The sequence below is a fragment of the Calidris pugnax genome, unplaced genomic scaffold (genome assembly GCF_001431845.1).
Source record: "Calidris pugnax isolate Ruff unplaced genomic scaffold, ASM143184v1 scaffold147, whole genome shotgun sequence".
NCBI lineage: Eukaryota > Metazoa > Chordata > Aves > Charadriiformes > Scolopacidae > Calidris > Calidris pugnax.
In genome coordinates, this window is record NW_015092359.1 from 1,484,690 (window position 1) to 1,502,075 (window position 17,386).

At 38.4% G+C, this 17,386-nt stretch overlaps 1 protein-coding gene across 1 annotated transcript in view; it reads right to left on the reverse strand.

Moving 5' to 3' along the window:
* NRXN1 (neurexin 1) overlaps nucleotides 1-17,386 on the reverse strand; it is a 765,322-nt gene that overhangs the window by 319,278 nt on the left and 428,658 nt on the right. The gene's annotated exons all lie outside the window — the stretch shown is intronic.

Below are 17,386 nucleotides of genomic sequence, written 5' to 3' on the forward strand. Positions count from 1 at the left end.
CCCGCCTCTCCCCTCCCTTCCTCCTTCCCTTCCTTCCCTTCCCTCCCTCCCCCGTCCCCAGCCCGCCGTGCCGCTTTGTGCCGTGCCTTCAGCAGCATGAGATCATGGGTGCGGATGCGTGAAAGCGAGAGGGCGAGCCCGGGTAGGCGTGAGAAGGCTTTTTTACCCCGTTTCGCCTTAATTTAAACGCCAAACCGCTGCAATTCGGCTGAGGCGCTCTCTTCGTTCGCGCGGACGCGGAGGGAAGTCGCGACCCTTCCTCAGCCGCGTAGGCTTAGGGAAGAGAAAGGCGTTTCGCCCCCCCTCCCTCCGAGGAGAAAAGCCCTTCGTGGCGGGGTTATGCGGCGGCGAAAGACCCCCCTGAACCCCCCAAAAGGTGGGGGCGAGGAAGCGCCCCCCCCCTGCCCCTTCCCCCGGGGGCGGTGCGTTTCACACCCCTCCCCGCCCGGCGCCGCACACGCGAAGTTTTGCAAAGAACGCCGAGGTAAACCGGATAAAAGACCTTCCTTAAAGAGGAGATTTTAAAAAAAACACTCAAGGGAAAACAAAACCCCCCCCAACGGGGTTCGTGGAAGCGCACGCAGGCACCGGAGGAAGCCCCGCAAGAGCGAGAGAGGCGGCGGCGGTGCGGGGGGTCCCCCGCCAACCCGGCTCCTCCGGGGCGGGGGGTGTCCTCTGCCCCCCCCCCCCCCCCCCCCCCCGGGGAAAGGCTGCTTGGAAGGAAGTTACTGACTTTTCCAACCTGTCCCAAGAAGCCTTAGCGGAAAAGAAGTAAGAAACCCCAATTTTCCAAGCTATCGGCTCGCAGCTGCCACGCACTGTCACCTCTCAAAAAGAGACAATACAATAAATTCTCTAAGTTTCAGCATTACGGAAATAAGGAAAAATGAAAGAAACCTTCAAGGAACGTCAGCCTGGATTCACCAACTCTCCTAAAATTACAGCCCCTGATGTATATTTCCTGTTCACACAAGTCGTATGTGTTAGAAATTTTATCCATAAATACCACTAGGTTTTCTATCAATCTGACTCAGGAAACAAAGTATTTCAGTCAGTCACTGGAACCGGTGGGTTTTTTTTCAGTAAACCGTTCGCATGTCGCTGCCGTTTTAGAAACATGCAGCAGCTAACTGCCTGTTCTTAATGACTCTAGACATCCCACAGACGAGTAACTTAAAATTGTTATCACTCCTCTGAAATAGGAAGCCGGTATTGCCAACCGTGTAATGCTGCAGTTGGCAACGCCGTTGTTCAGATACAATTTCAGTTGGCAAGTCCTGTCTAGACTTAACTTCTGCTCGGCTGTTTTAAGGCCTCCACCAAAAGAGCTGTTTCTGTTACCTTTTAGGGGGACCTTCCCTGTTGGCCTCCAGGAAAGCGTGGCTGGCTCCTGTCGGGAGGTTTCTCTTTGGTGTAACCTTGTAGCTGAGGCTTTCCGCAGATCCCGTCCAGCTTGAGCATCAATTTTTTTCAACTTTGGTTGAGGTTAACACTTTGGTGTGGATTCAGTAGGGCTTCTCTGGCTTGTTGCGTATGTTTGTAGCTTGAACACCTAAATTCTTACTCTGTCTGCCATCTACTGCGTCAAGGAGGCCTAAAGTGCTTAAATACCAAGGACAAATGAATAAAATGTTTAGGTGCTTCAAAGGTACTTAATCTAATATTTCACTAAAGATAAAAAGGGTGTTTAAGTGCTCGGCGTTATTAAATGTGTACTATTTATGCAGTGCACACACATAACCGCAACTAAAGTTTCTAGTTTAAATCTGTGTTTGGAGACTACTTAGAGAAGTTCTTTCGTCAGATAAATTATAATGGGTCATTTTTAGGTGTTACATTATGATGTTAAACACTACTTAGGGACTGTTAAATTAACAGATTATTTTGCTGCTGCATAGCCAAACCAAGAGCCGAGGACACAAAGGCCAATTGTCACAAAGCTATTTAGGTGTCTAACTCTTGTTTAAAGTAGCTGGTTAAAAGGTGAACGGGGAGCCAGACGCCTAAACAGGCATCCCTTTCTGGATCTGGCAACGTGCTCAGCACCTTGGCTCTACCAGCTCTAATTATAATAACATTTGACATTTTCCTGGCTCTGCACTCTGAACCACGGAGAGAAAGAAGGGGGAGGGCTATCCAAGTTTCAGGGAGGAGAAAGGTGATCTCATGCAGTGCACAGGTGAGAAACAGGGTTAAGAAAGTTGTGGAAAATATCCTAAAAAGATTGAAAATGGAAAGGATGACAGGAAGGGTAAAAGGAAGTTAAAGAAGGAAGTGTCTATGAAAGCAAATGAAAGGTAGATGGGGACAGGAAGGCAAAAGAAGGAGATTTCAGGAAGTAAAATCCTCTCTTGCTCATTTTTTTTTTGTGGTAACAGCAAGCACTTCTTTCCAATTTGAAGCAAATCTTGGTAGTCAGATACTTCTAGTCTTTTCATGTTTTATTTAAAAAGCTTAATTGGGTGTCTTAGCACTCAGAGTTAGGCTTTTTAATGAAAAGTAAAAGTTAAAAGCATCTGCAAGTAAACATTATGAAAACCAATGGTAAGCAGCATTTCTTATTTAAAATACTTTCTTTTTTACCCCCTGCTGACATAAGAGTGAGTATGAATCTCTGTTAGCTGAGGACTAGCTGAGGTTGAAATAATCTGGTTGTAATCCCCAAGGGCACAAAATCATCTACTCCCAACACAATCAATGCCGTGGTATCAGTCTGTGAAGGTGCACTCAAAGAAGGAAGAATTGGTACAAAAGAAGGCAATAAACAAGTTTGTGCAAACAGGTAAATGCCCTATTGCAGGCACAGCAAATAAAGAGTGGAAATAAACTACAGTGTTCACAAGGTAGTTTTTAGTATTTTGGAAACTTAGCTCAGTGAAGCTAATTTAATAGGTTTTTTTAACCCCATTTAACACTTACCCTGTGCAGGTTACGTTGGTAGGAAATGGGACTTTTAATCAAGTTACTTCCACCAAGTGGACTCTGTTAATACCAGTAGGTTCCTAAGTTTGTGAGTAAAAATACCCTCATAATTGTAAAAACACATCTTTTCCTGGCTTCTTCTAATGCCATTATCCTATAAACACCAAATGATCCGAAAGAAGATTTATACAAACAAAAAACCCACTTCCATGAGTATAATCTACTTTTTGCTGGTACAACTGTATCTGTCCACACCTTGATCCCTGTCAGCACAGCTATATCAGTTACAACTGATGAACAACTGCGTCGAGACCAGCAAAACTGAAGCGCAGACCGTGCCTTAGGCTAGCAGAAGCCACCAGTTAAATTCAGGGCACCTTTAGGTTAAGTGCTGCCTTATGCGACCAGACATCTCTGGCCACCTCTTTTCTCCAGAGAGTAAATCCTGCACTTCATGTTGCAACATCTGCTCTGAAACTCCTGAAGCTCAAGCGATGCTCAGCAAACTCAGGCAGAAAAAAACCCTCCACAAACATGTCTCTGTATTACAGGGGAAACGGTCCAACGAACACTTTAACACACTTCCTATGTTTTTCTATTATAGCTTTTCCAGTGGAAAAAATGGAATCTCACTTCATTTGAAAACCTGTGATTTTGTTGTGTCTTGTGATGTCTTGTGATTACAATTAAGCAGGCCAGAATTTATGATTATCCGTCCTACAGACAACAGCTTCGAGAAGAAAACATCCGAGTGAGTGTTTCCACTTACTGTTATAAACTGATTAATTTAAGGACCTAACACAGGATCTCCCAATACTAAAAATGGCTGATTTTCAGACATTTCAGTGTCTGATGACATTGGATGTGTTCATTTCCCTCTTTTAAATAGCAGAGAATGTTTCTTTCAAAGGCCAATAAATTGTGTGATACTGAACCAAGGTGTGTCATCCATGTATAACTGTGGCCAGTTTATGTCCTAACCCGACATAACTTGGGGCAGAAACCCTTTACTTTGGAAAGGAAGCCAAAAAACTTTATTATATGGACTACTCAAAGAGTTGGGAGGTAAAAAATATAATTCTAGGAGATCTGGATGGAGTATTTGTGCACTCATAAAATACAGAGAACTCAAATTTTTTTGTGATCTTGTAAAAAGAACAGAGTTTACAATGGAAATACTTAGGCTGCTTTCTCTATAGTGCAGCTATTCTCTCTTTATGTATAGGTCAAAATAAATCCCAGTACAGTTAATAAGTTTTTTCTGTCCATAAATCTGTCCATCCAAATAGGCTTAAATCTTCATAATAAATGTTTCTTCAACTCTGTGCATATAAAGACAGAAACAATCTCTTTTTCTCTATTCCTTGCTGTCAAAAGCAAGCTGATTTTTGTTTCATTTTATTGAAACCACGCACATAAGCCAGGTCCCTTCAATTTAGAATAGAAGAGGCTGGTAGAAGAACATTTTCCAATGGGGAATTTTGACTCTGAAAGGAAGCTCCCTCTTGGTCTGAAATAGCCCTGGTTGGTCCATCAGTCTTCAGGGCACTTTGCCAAGTCCATCCACCATGACTTGCGTTAGCCCTGGTTTGACCTGCCTCGAGGAAGGTGCCTCATACTCCACCGGGGGTTGTCTTTTGCTGGCTGCCAGTGCTGCAATGCTATTTAATTTAATCTTTTTCTTTTTTTTTTTTTTTTTCCTTTTGGTCTAACTTTGCACAAAGGGTGCTAACACTTTGGCTACGTTCCCCATTTCATTCCGATATAAAGCCACAGGAATTAAGGCCAAATCCACGTGTATATACATGGAAGTATTTAAGAGATTTGTAGTCCTGTATCAAGCAGGGCAGGCTGTACTCATGTTCTCTCTGGACTACCGCATGAGCAGTTAATTCTATGGGCAATTAGACTGCTGCAGAACCTGCAAAAGTCTCTCTGATTCCTACCAGTGCTGCTGCAGGAACTGGCACCGCATTGCCGCAGAAAAGAGAGATCCCTGACTACAGCTTAAACGCTACTAATTTGAACTTCTCAGCAAATACTCCAGCTAGGGACACACACACACACACACAAAATAAAAGAACCACAAAAATAGGCTGCAAATTAGTCATCAAGAAGTTTGATGAGGTCAGTGACAGACGCCAATAGCAGAACCCAGCTTTGTGCTCTTTCCAGTACAAGCACACGAAGTATATGCAAAGCCTATTTGTTTACAAAAGGCCTCCAGAAATAGGAAAAGTGTGTGTATTGGGTTGTTTGCAGCTCCTGTTACTGTTCACCATCCATAATACCCGAGACATTAAATGCAGTGTCAAGGCCAAACTCACACTAGACTCAAAGTGCATTCCCTAAAATGGGGAAATTAAGTTTAAAGACACTGTGAAGCAAAGTTGGCTGCTGTTTTGGTTTTTTTTGGTGGGAAGCCCACTGGTAACCAGAAGAGCCCCAAATGATGTTTGTGGAGTGGCTAAAGTCAGCAAGAGTCAGGAGGGCTTTTTTAAGTGGGTTTTCCTGACAGGATTTCTAGGACACCACCCTTCATGATTCATGATCATCACCCTATTCCCTTCTTCCTGGCCTTGGTGGAGAAGAGGATGTACAGTGGAGTTCCACCTCCGGCCTTCTCTGAACGCCTGGAACAATATTGGCAAAGAGAGGGGTGAGGTGCACCCTGCTCCCATTCTGTCCACTCTTCTACTTCTATATATGGCTTCAGACTCCACACAGTAGTAGTGCCACAAATACACTGTCAAACTAACTGAATTTAAAAAAGCAGAGTTGTAAGATGACAGCATTAACTTTTGGCATTCATAACTTTAGAATGTCCAAATACTTATTTAGCTTTAAGCTTCTTAGTTATTTATTTTTTCCCCCAGAAAAAGTGTCACCATTGTGGAGAAACCATATTCGCTTGTAGTGCCAAGCAAATTTTCTATAGCTGAGTTATGAACCTCTGAACATACAGGTTTAAAATGGAAATGCTGACATAATCTTAAATGTAGTGGCACAAATACTGCCACTACAATAATCCTTGCAATCTAATATATTAGCCCTAGGGGGATGGAGACTCAATTGCTGGTCTCAGACAGCCTTTCTGAGGCTCAATTCAAATTGCATAATTATTCTTCAAGTCCTTTAAAATATATTTCAAATGTAGTATCGTACATTCTAAAATATTTGTTCTTCAGAGATTGATTTGACTTTTTTTTTCACCACTTTAAAGAGATATATGACCTCAGAGGCATGTGAAAAATCATTAATCAAGTTTATACTGTGTAACACTCTTTTGTGTGTGAAAGACTTAGTTTTTTCCAGATTTCCTCAGTTACGTTGCCAAGATGATTCCCCTGGAGAGCCATGTGTTTATCTTGACAGGTGTTAGTGAGATCTGCAGAATCTCAGCGGAATTGTTACTGGTTGCTTTGAGGTACAGTAGAAAACATTAAGTCTGCAAACTAATGAACTTACCTTATTACATTCTAAATAAAATAAACCACAGAGTAAGTTGGATTAATCTACTAATGCCTTTCTAATGAAGCTTTTATTGGGCATATGGTGTGGTCTTGCTATTTTCCACATATAGCTAGCACAGGCAAAAGCTCAAAATAAAATCTACAGTATCTCTTCTGTTGCACACTAGTATTAAAAACTCACTATCACAGTTATTTTCAGATTGCTGTTTTGCTAGGATAACCTTTGATTATGATTTGCAAGACTAAATGGATTAAAAAAAAATAAAAAGCAATCAGTATAAAAAAAGAAACCAGAGTCACCACTGATAGGAGAAGAGAAAAATACAACTTTTACTGATGTTGCTAGGGGAAAAATATAAACCACTGCTGCTAACTTATAATTACTTTAAAATGCATTCTGTGACCTGTCCTGACAATGTCAGGGAATAATTAACTAAATATTGTAACTTCTGGGGTTAAATAATCATCCCTTAGTTACAGTCCATTAGTGTTTTCTAGCCCTGAGCTGTACCATGCTGTATTTTTGTAATACATATTAAAAGCAATAAACAATACGTGCTTTTAACAAAAAAGAACTGAGTTTTAAGCAAGGTGAAACAAGATACCATCATTTTCAGCCAGCTATGCCTTTTGCTTTTAATTGTAATTTTCTTTCTCTCTATATATATGTATAAGATCACAACACAAGATAAAACACTCCTTCGTAACGTTCATCTTCTGGGAACACACTACTGAATTTAGGTATAAACCCATAGTGGCATCTCAAAGAACAGCAATATCTCATATACTTCAGCTTTGATATACTATTTCAAAACCTTAATTTCATTTTTTTTTTCCTTCAGTTTCCCACAGAAAGTTTTGCTTTGCGTCGACATCTGCAAATGCCCATTTGAGGCAAAACAATCTTTTTATAGCTAAGCTCTCCCCTCCCTTTATTTACTTCAACAACAAATTAGCAGCCAAGTTTTTGTAGAGGATAAGAAGATAGATACAGTGAAAACAGAGTGAGAACATAGTTTTTCTTTCCTTCAGCACCAGCAGCCAGAAACAGTATGAAAGCAATGGATCATGAAGAAAAGCAATTTCCTACTTCAGGGATTAAGCAATGCCCTCTTTTGTAATGTTAAATGAAAGTTCTGGTTATTTTTTTTCAAGTAATACTGATTTTTTTTTTTCCCCCAATTTAAATAAATAGTCACTAGAGAAGCTCCAACAGAGTCCCAAACACAACACTTTCTCGCCAATCAATAACACAGATAAAACCCTTTATGTTGTACTTCTTTGAGCAGGCCTATTGATAGGCAAGAAAAATTAAGCTACTGCAGAAGCCAAAGATAATTAACTTAACGAGGGAGAATATCTGGTGATATATATGTTCTGTTCTTTTCCTAAGGACAAATATAGGGGATTCCAATATAGAAAATATGCAGACTTTCGTTGAAGCATTCAAATAAAGAAATCTACCTACATTTTACTGTCAAAGTACACATCTCTCATCCAGTGACACTGTAAAATTAACTACTTCTGTGACGATACATGGCCGGGCTATCAGGTGATGTACCATACCCTCATCTAAAACATTACCCTACACTTCCCTTTGGTAGTATGGAAAAAATGGAAGTTCTACATCTGCCTCTGCCACAGCTTTTTCAAGTGCAACCTTGGGCAAATCACCAGGAACCGTTAGTCACTTAATAGCTAATTGACAAGCTAGGTCAATGTTATCAGTCACAAGGATAAAGATTATTTGCACGAGTGAATAATTCAAACCAGGGCTGGGAGGTTTCAAAGGTTTTCATCTTCAAGCGCTATTAAACAGTGCGTCGCAGGATGAAGTCTTCTACTCCTCCAAGTCTGTACCTATAAAGCTCTAACAAGAATATTCAATGTGGCCTTAAAGCCAATGCTGCATTTAAAGCTCTTTGAGATTGCTTCATGATAAATGCCAATGTTTAAACTAATTATGGGTGCGTGGGCCTTCCTCAGGTTTTATACTTTTATAGATGGGAATCCTGTCAATATCTGATCGACTTTGTTTAATGGGACAACTTGTACCAGAAAGGATTATCAATGTAAAGAGACTCTGTAGGACCAAGCTCTGTAGGACCAAGCTCGTTCTCCCTAGCTTATATGCAAATAATAGCTGCAACTATCAAGAGATTGGAAACAGAAAATCATTTAATTCATACCTGTGTTTTGGTTTTTTAATGAATTACATTAACAATTTTCCTAGCTAAGACAAGGCACCTGCTCTATAATTAAAATGAAGAGTCACAACCAACTTATCTTTTAAAAACAGGTTGTAACAGGAAAGAAAACGCAAGACTTCTCAGCTGCAACTTCATGGCCCTATCAAAACTTGCCTAATTTTACCTATTTGTTTCACTGCATAAGAAAAGATGTACTCAGAGAAAAAACAGACGATGCATACATATTTTTAAAAACTTAAAAAGCTAGCGGTTTTAACACCCTTGGGTCTAATTTTATTTCTAACAAGTGAAATGGGAAGAAAGTGTTTTATCTAAAAACGATAAACCTGCTCTTTGAATCCTTGCATGTGCTAAAACTGTCATAAATTTCAATAGAAAATACGGGTGCACTGCTGGCCATCTTTGGTTACACAGCGCAGCATTATTGCCCAGAAAAGCTTGGGGTTTGCGTTAGGAAGTTTTCAAAACCCACCATATTGAACCGCCAGCCTATAATAGCTCTTCCACATTTAACAGGATGTCAGTTCCTGGAGCTGTTTTTCCTTTGATGCACACAAAGTACTGCCAGTAATTTTAATCAGAATTATGCCACACACTGCAGGAAGACAATCACATAATATGAATTATCATGGTTTCTCCATATCCCTGCCTCCTGCAGAACTGTTGTTTTGTTAGTGGAGTCAGTACTGTATATGCTACTGATTTGTGGCTGCTTTGTTTAAAAAAAGCTTAGTACTAGTGTAGTCCTTCTCATCCAGATATATCAAAGTGCTTTATAAAGCAGTGAAAGCAGTGGAGCTGAGAAAAAACTTGCAATGAAACTTATTTTTTTCATTTGGTAACATTAAAAGGTCTCAAATTATTTGTAGTGAATAATAAAGGAAAGACATTATGAAAATTAAAGAATCACATTTTTAGAAATTATTTAATTTTTAAAATTATGTTCCCTTTCATAATTTATTGTGGTCTTTGTTTTAAAAAAAATTTTATGCCTTTTCTTTGTCACTATTTTTTAGTTGGGATTGAACAAATCTTCTCTCAAATACTTTCTTTTCAGAAGTGCCTCTAAACCTAAAATTAGTTAATTCCTGTAGCTCAAATCAGGGCACTTCACTCAATAAAACTCCTACTCTAAGTAACGCCGTGAAAGCCTTCACCTTGTTTTCACTCAATTCCTACTCAAGGAATTGAGTGAAATACTTTGAAAGAAGATTAAATATCATGATATAAACTTAGAATACTTAGTACTAAGAACCCCAGTTTCCATTTACTTTGCTCCTGTAAGCCAGCTTTAATGAAAATAAAATTGTTCTACTCTAAATTATTAATCAGAGTTGCCACTTACCATATTAGCAATAAAGCTCAGTATGAGACAGTGGACACACCACCTGCCTCAGGTCAAGTGGTAGGAGATAAACCTTCCGTGTCAAGCACGGAACAGGGGTAGAGTCCATGCACTGGGTATGTCACACAGCACATGCTCTACATTTTGTAGCATAAAAGGGGATGTGCCTGCCTTCAATCACATAACACAAAACTTGGGAACAGGATCCCTGTTTCTTACCTTCCCATTCTAGCAGACAATTCTTACCTTCCCATTGTAGCATTTGAATGGCACAACGAGCAACCCTCCTTTGACTAAGGGAGAACTTCCATGCTGGAATTACAACCACAAGAAATGAATTCCAATGGGTGGAAGAGCAATGCTCAAGTTGCCAAATGCTTTCAAGGTCCAATACTCATGCTGTGGTTGAAAGCCATGAAGTGAGAGTTGAAGGACAGGTTGTTGGACGGTTTCAGCCAACACCCCATTGACCCAAATGGAATTTACACAAGCCAAAAACCTAGATGCTGTCTTAGTCTTAAAACATTCCAGAAAAATCAGTATGAGCTATAAATTATTAGAGGCCATTTTTAATTCTCACCTACTTCACACTAATGATCAATTTATCATTAATGCAAAAAGAGATTTAGAGCAATGTTTATACTGTTAATATGGAATTTACACAAGCCAAAGACCTGGATGCTGTCTTAGTCTTAAAACATTCCAGAAAAATCAGTATGAGCTATAAATTATTAGAGGCCATTTTTAATTCTCACCTACTTCACACTAATGATCAATTTATCATTAATGCAAAAAGAGATTTAGAGCCATGTTTATACTGTTAATATAAACATCCATAAGATACATAGTGTATCCCACAAGTGCATTTGCTTCCTGTGGAATTCCTCCAGAACACTGGATCTATATGCAGTATAATATAATTCTATTTAACTGGTAACGAGCTATTGAATTGCACAGGGGGAAATAGCTTACAACCTTTAAAACTTCTAAAGTAACTTCTCTAGTCAAGATTGGCTTCAATTATACAACTATATGAAAAAGTTTTTTGGTTTATAAAATGTATCATTGTTAGCCTGCACTTCTTTCATTTTTTTCATCAAAGGAGATTTATAATGTGTAAGCAATACAGTAAAGGCTTTCTTCCACTGAAGAAGCTCAGAAATAAGCAGATTCACAAGATTAGTTTTCAAGAAGGAAAATTCTAATTATGCATTTGAAGAAGTTTGCTTTTCCCTTCCCAGTACTGCTACAGTTTGGGGAAATATTGGTTGTAAATATGACTAGCAGCAGGGAATTCCTGCGTCACGACTCAATACAGACCCAGGTGGTAAACAAGAGTTAAGTTTTTGTTAATTTATTTAGAATCTCTAATTTAATCTCTTCATATGTGTCGTGGTTTTGACCCTCAAACCAGGACAATATGAAAAGGACAAACTGCTGTACCACTGAGGTTTTTGGTCACAGTGATGAGATCAGCAGATATTTCATCAATGTTTAGCCATACGTAAACCTCAGTAGGACATTTTCTGACGTAGGTGACTATAAACACAAGGAGTGAGAAAACCCAGAGCATTAACACAAACCTGGCCATTAATCTACAATGCATGATTTCTCTCCTGATAAGAAAAATTTCCAGTGGCTGGTGAATGGGATGAGTCAAGCACTCAAATTATGCATTTTAATGTTGATCATTCAATGATCAATCAAAAAAAATGTTGATCACTGATATCTTGTCATTGTAAACAGCAAATGTTGGTTTTTTTCAAGATGAGGGCTTTTTTCCATATCTTTTCAGTTGATCAATTTTCAGTAAAACTTGATCATTTTCTATCTAATAGATATGTAGAAGGGCAAAACGATTGGTACGTCTTTTCTTTTTGGTTGCCTAGTTTTAGTGTGAGCCTCCACACTTGAATGTGGTTGAGGGTGACACCGTGAGTCGGCATCTGCTCACAGCATATTGGAATGTACAAACCCGAGTATAGCCTGCAAAAATGTGATGTAATTCTTCCCCTCAGCTCAGCATTAATAAAGCCTCAGCAGGAATACCAGGTACAAATTTGGACATTGCACTCCAGGAAGACCCGAGCCAATTGAGAGAAATGTGAGGAGAGCAGCATGACCGGAGTCTAGAGAACACGCGCTGTGATAAAGCTTGAAAGAATTATGCTAGAGAGGAGACAACGGAGATGGAACATGATAATAGCCTTCAAATACATGAAAGGCTGTTTCAAAAGAATAAGGAAATAACCTGTTCTCAATAACAATGATGGATAGGACAAAAAGAAATGTGCTAAATTGCAGCAATTAAGATTCAGGGTAGATATTAGGTAAACCTTCTCAACATTAAGGATAGGGAAGTGCTATAAAAGATCACCTAGAAGATGGTGGAGTCTCCACTGTTAGAATTATTTCAGAACAGTGTCTACACAAGTCTTTCTAGAACTACTGAAATATAATTGATTATCTTTTCGGGACTGGGGCAATGTCCTGCAGTCCCTTTCGTCTTTATATTTCTATGAATAGGACTCCTGCATGTAATCATTTGTGCTGGAAATTGTTAAACTGCAGAAATGAGAATATTCTCCTCTAGGCCTTATCTCACCCAGAGTTGGTGCAGAAATAAGTAGGAGTAAACTTCTTATCAACACCCTCTTTTGTCCCATATATGACGTTACTAAAGATGACAGTTCTATTTGCCTATTTGAAGCATTTCCTAGAAAACAAAAATGAGAACTACCAACCTTACCTAGACCAATAATAAGGAAATGAATAGGAAAGCAAATATCATTTCACCTTAAATTCCTCTTCCAGATCACAAAACAAAACAACTTCAAATGAATTCAAGAAACAATATATGATATAGAAACTTTTAGCTGACATAACACACATACCTATGTATGTGTGTGTGTATTTGCCAGCTTTTAACACAGACAAAAATTGTCAGGATTAGACCTTATCTCTTCAGGCTGGACCATATTATTTACTATGACCTGCAACACACATGAGATTCAAACATTGTGATGCTCCTGGACTCGTAAATTAAATCGTTCTCATGGGATTTAACCTTCAATCATCCTATCTAGGAAAACTTCCAGTTTCAGATTCTCTACTGATTCGCAATATTTTATTGAACAATATTCTCAACATCATTCTCTAATGATTTTTCCCTCTGTAGCTTACCCCGAGTGGTTCAGAGAGCTGGATACCCTGGTGTCCTATTGGAAGTTACATCCAGCCACTTCTAGGTACTAAATGAAGTGGCACCCAGTGAACAGATCTGGACAGCTCTGCATGAAACTTTCAGCACTCAACCAAAACACGATGGAAAGAACTCTACTTTAAGATTTCAAATTAAAGCTTGAGTAAAATTTTCTCACAAAAACTACGAGGGAGAAAACTATAGTCTCAACTCACAAGAGGGTTAGGATCATGATCTATTGTTGCTGAGGACAGAAAGGAGTAGAAACTCCCTGTCCTCTCCTAACGTTATGTCTCTGGAAATCTGCACCTATTAAACCCTTGACAAGTGTCCTAATATTCATCATTTCGTCTTTCTCTCCCTGGCAAGTTGCACTGATATGAAGAGTGAAAAAATATCTCCAGAACAAGTGCCTGCTGCTTACACCCCCATTTTAGAGAAGACTTTGCTAGCATGTAAAGTATCTCAAGATTTGTCCTTTATTTATTAAATTCATTAGAGATCATCATGACTATTGAGTTTCTTTTCAGCAGGACACTCTTGTCAGTAATTCCCAATCCACTGTTCTTCAAAGAAACAGTTTCCTTTGATCCATATTGTAACTGAATCCCTGCAACTTAAACCTGTTGGAGCTCACTCCTTCACTGCCGATAGCCGGATTTCAATTCAAAAGAATTATCTCAAAATATACTTCTTGAATATAGTGAGTCTTTCCTGACACCTGCATTACCTTCCTAATTCACAATACTTTTCTGCAATTCTCTAAATACAGATTTAAAAACAACTAATCTTGGTTTATGGTTCTATTCTTCATCAGGATAATATATCTAGAAAATGTAAAGCATCTAAGTAATATAAGAATTGTGATGAAAAAAATGAGAACAGTTGGATAAAAATAAACCTCATTATTATCTAATCAAATTCACAGCTGCAATGTCATACCCATCAAATTCAAGAATCAGCATCTCTAGAGGAATGTGAAAAACCTACCCAATAGGATGCCATCACAAGATATAGGCAATACTGAATTGGTATTAAAGGGATGTGAGAAAGCAGAACCAGAGAATAGAAAGAAACAGAGGACCCAGAAACAGAAATACATAATATAATATCAGACAAAATAAAAGCTAGGAACATTTGACTTACCAGACTGTCATTCTATCAATGGATTCAAGTGACTGCAGAATACATGACAGCAAAATCTGGTAATTCACAATTATTTATTCTTTTAATATACTTATGAAACAGATGTTTAATTTAGTGCTGCTCTTCCTGAAAAGTTTTTTCTATCGTATTTCAGAAGAGCTTCAGGACTGAAATGGAATACATTTCAAATGGAAAGATTAAAGGTATCTTGTTCCAGCCCAGAACACACAAAGTTAAAGAAATTAATTATTATTTTATTCTAGAAGTATTCTGATCCTGATTTCTCATACATAAGAACCTTGACTTTTTGCCAAAATGCATGAAAAAGTATACAGTTTCACTGATTCATAACTGTCCAATTATATATAATCTTTGCTTATTGCTCCTGAACAAGGACAATTTTTATGTCATTATTTTCCTTCTGGTTTTCAGCCAGGCAAGCATTGCTTGTTTCAACAGAACATCATTACGGGTTGCTTTTCTCTCCAAATATATTTTCCAGTGGATTGTATTAAAAAAAAAAACAAAAAAAAACAACAACACAAAACCAAGCAAACATGCAAACAAACCCTCCAAAAACAACAACAAAACAACCCCTACAGCAGTACAAGTAGGTTGCGTTGCTCACCCTCCTACCAAAACAAGGCTTCTCTGCCTTCCTGAGAACTCATCTCCCCTGCATGGTGAACATCAACTGCTGGGCAGGTCTCCATAGTCGTAAAACAGAGCATGGGGAAATGAAATAAAAAGCTCAAAGAGGGTGAGTGAGTGTGTGTGTGATTGTACACACTCACTCGCATGTGTGTGTGAGAGTCAAAAAAGGAAATGCCCTGTGTGGGGGTTTATGTGTCCTTTGCAACATCATAGAAGTTCTCAGCAGTCCCCAAGAAAGCTTCTGCTCATATGCTTTCCTGATTAAGGCAATAAATATTAAAGTAATCTCATATTCATAAGTAATTTACTAAATGAAAAAAAGCAGCCATTTTTAGAAAGACTAGCTAAATAATCATGGAATGCTTACGATGGGTCAAGTCTCTATTAAATACATGCTTTAGTGCACCTTTCTGAAACATCTATAATATACTTTAAGTATCCAGACTGCCTGCTTTACACTATGAAATTGTATTTCCAGAACAGTCCACTAGGAATGACTTTTTTTTCCTTTTTTTTTTTTTTAACCTTAGAATGGTTTAGAGCTAACAATGTTGCTACCAGATTCAAATTGTTACAGGACCTGTAATTGCATCCATCTGTTTCTCCACTCCCCCCCTCCATTTTTAAGGTTTCCTAAGCTGCGATTTCAGAACATCTTATTTATTCTCTTACAGCAATGTGAAGTAGTATAAATCACACAATTCTTCCATATACTGATATAATGCCATAATTGTCCATGGAGAATGACATGTATACTTTTGTATGATATGGTCCCCAAATCACATCTTTATGTTCTTCAATGACGTAATATTTCCTTGAATTTTAAGTGGTTTTAATTATTTCCTATCGCTATACTGTTTTCTGCCACACAAACCCCAACTGATAAACTTTACTTATCCTAAAAGTGAAAATGTTATTATCCCCTTTTTCAGCTAGATGGAAATGTAGTCTGCATTAAAGGAGGGTAACAGGAAGTTACTATTTCTAGATTACAAGATTAAGGAAGTGAGCTCAAGTCACGGTAGAATAAGAATTTTAGGAATTAAGATTAAAATATACATAAACAAGTTCTCAACTGATGCAAGTCAACATAAATATACTAATTTCAACACAGCAGTAACAGTTTATACATGAGGAATCACTAGTTGGTAAATTAACAAAGTATAAGCATAAAGCCCATTTTGGTAAGTATTAAATATGTTTCTTAATGCAGAAAACAAAATCTTTGCATTATATTGAAAATAGGGAAACTGCCTTTCTACAGAAAGGCAAACGAAGAAAAAAATTAAGCAAAAAGCTTGCCATAATCTAGTTTTATCTAATCCTAATACCATGCAGATAATATCCCAAAGAGAATGGTTCTTCTGGCTTTGCAGACTAATACAATGCCATTTGAATTGAAAGGCAGACAGTCATGCCATGACAAAATACCTACCTATTTGTAAAACAACATAAAATGAACTGTATTTCTACAGGCTGGAAGCAGCATGACCAGGCTATCTTTCAGTCACAATCTTCCCAAGGTTCTCTTCCTTCCTTCCTTTATTTTTTTTTTCTTTAAAGATTGTCTGCTTATTTGCTATATGGTCTGCAAACATAGCTGCTGCAACTTAATTAATGAAAGTTGAATGTTTTATTTTAAACTTGGGTTTCTTTGTGGTTTGGCTGACTTTTATTTTATTTTATTTTATTTTATTTTATTTTCTGTGGAATTCAAAGGGCTAAATTCTTCTTCAAGTACAGAAACATATACAAGGACACTCAGGTCAGGAAGTGATTCAAAGGGCTTGGTGGTTCCATTCAGGGCTTATGGGCTCAGCTCCTCTGGCCACAGAAACCAAGGTGCAGGCAAGACCTGTGCACACCAAGGGATCAGGATGAGGGATCTCCTCCTGAGAAAAAGGATATGGTCCAGAGACGGGAATGCTCCCAAATTCACTACTTGGATGCAATCTGAATTACAGGGACTCCTGCTGTTACTCACACAGTGGCAGTGTTTTTAATGTTCTTACTTTTATGATCAATGCCCTAAGTTAAAAGTTTCTCTTTGACTGTATATTCAAATTAACTCTGGAAATGTAGTGGGCTGAAACGCAGCCAGAATAGACGAGAATCCTCTGGGCTTAGCCAAAACAACAGGAACATTCTACCTTTCACCTGGGAATGAAAAATCAACCCAAGTTACTTGACAGGTTTAGACATAACAGAAAACTATTTGGGGATTATAGCCTTAAATTTACATTTGAATATGAAGGCCCTTCACAAGGCAAGTGACTGGGGCTTACAAATTGTAAGGAAACTTCTAATAAGCACATTTGATATTTTATTATCATGGAACAATCTGACTATAAATTATTGTAAACTACTGAGGAGTTGGGAGTCCAATGATAAAGTAGTCTCAATCACAGATGGTTGGGTTTTGTTCTCTAAAGCT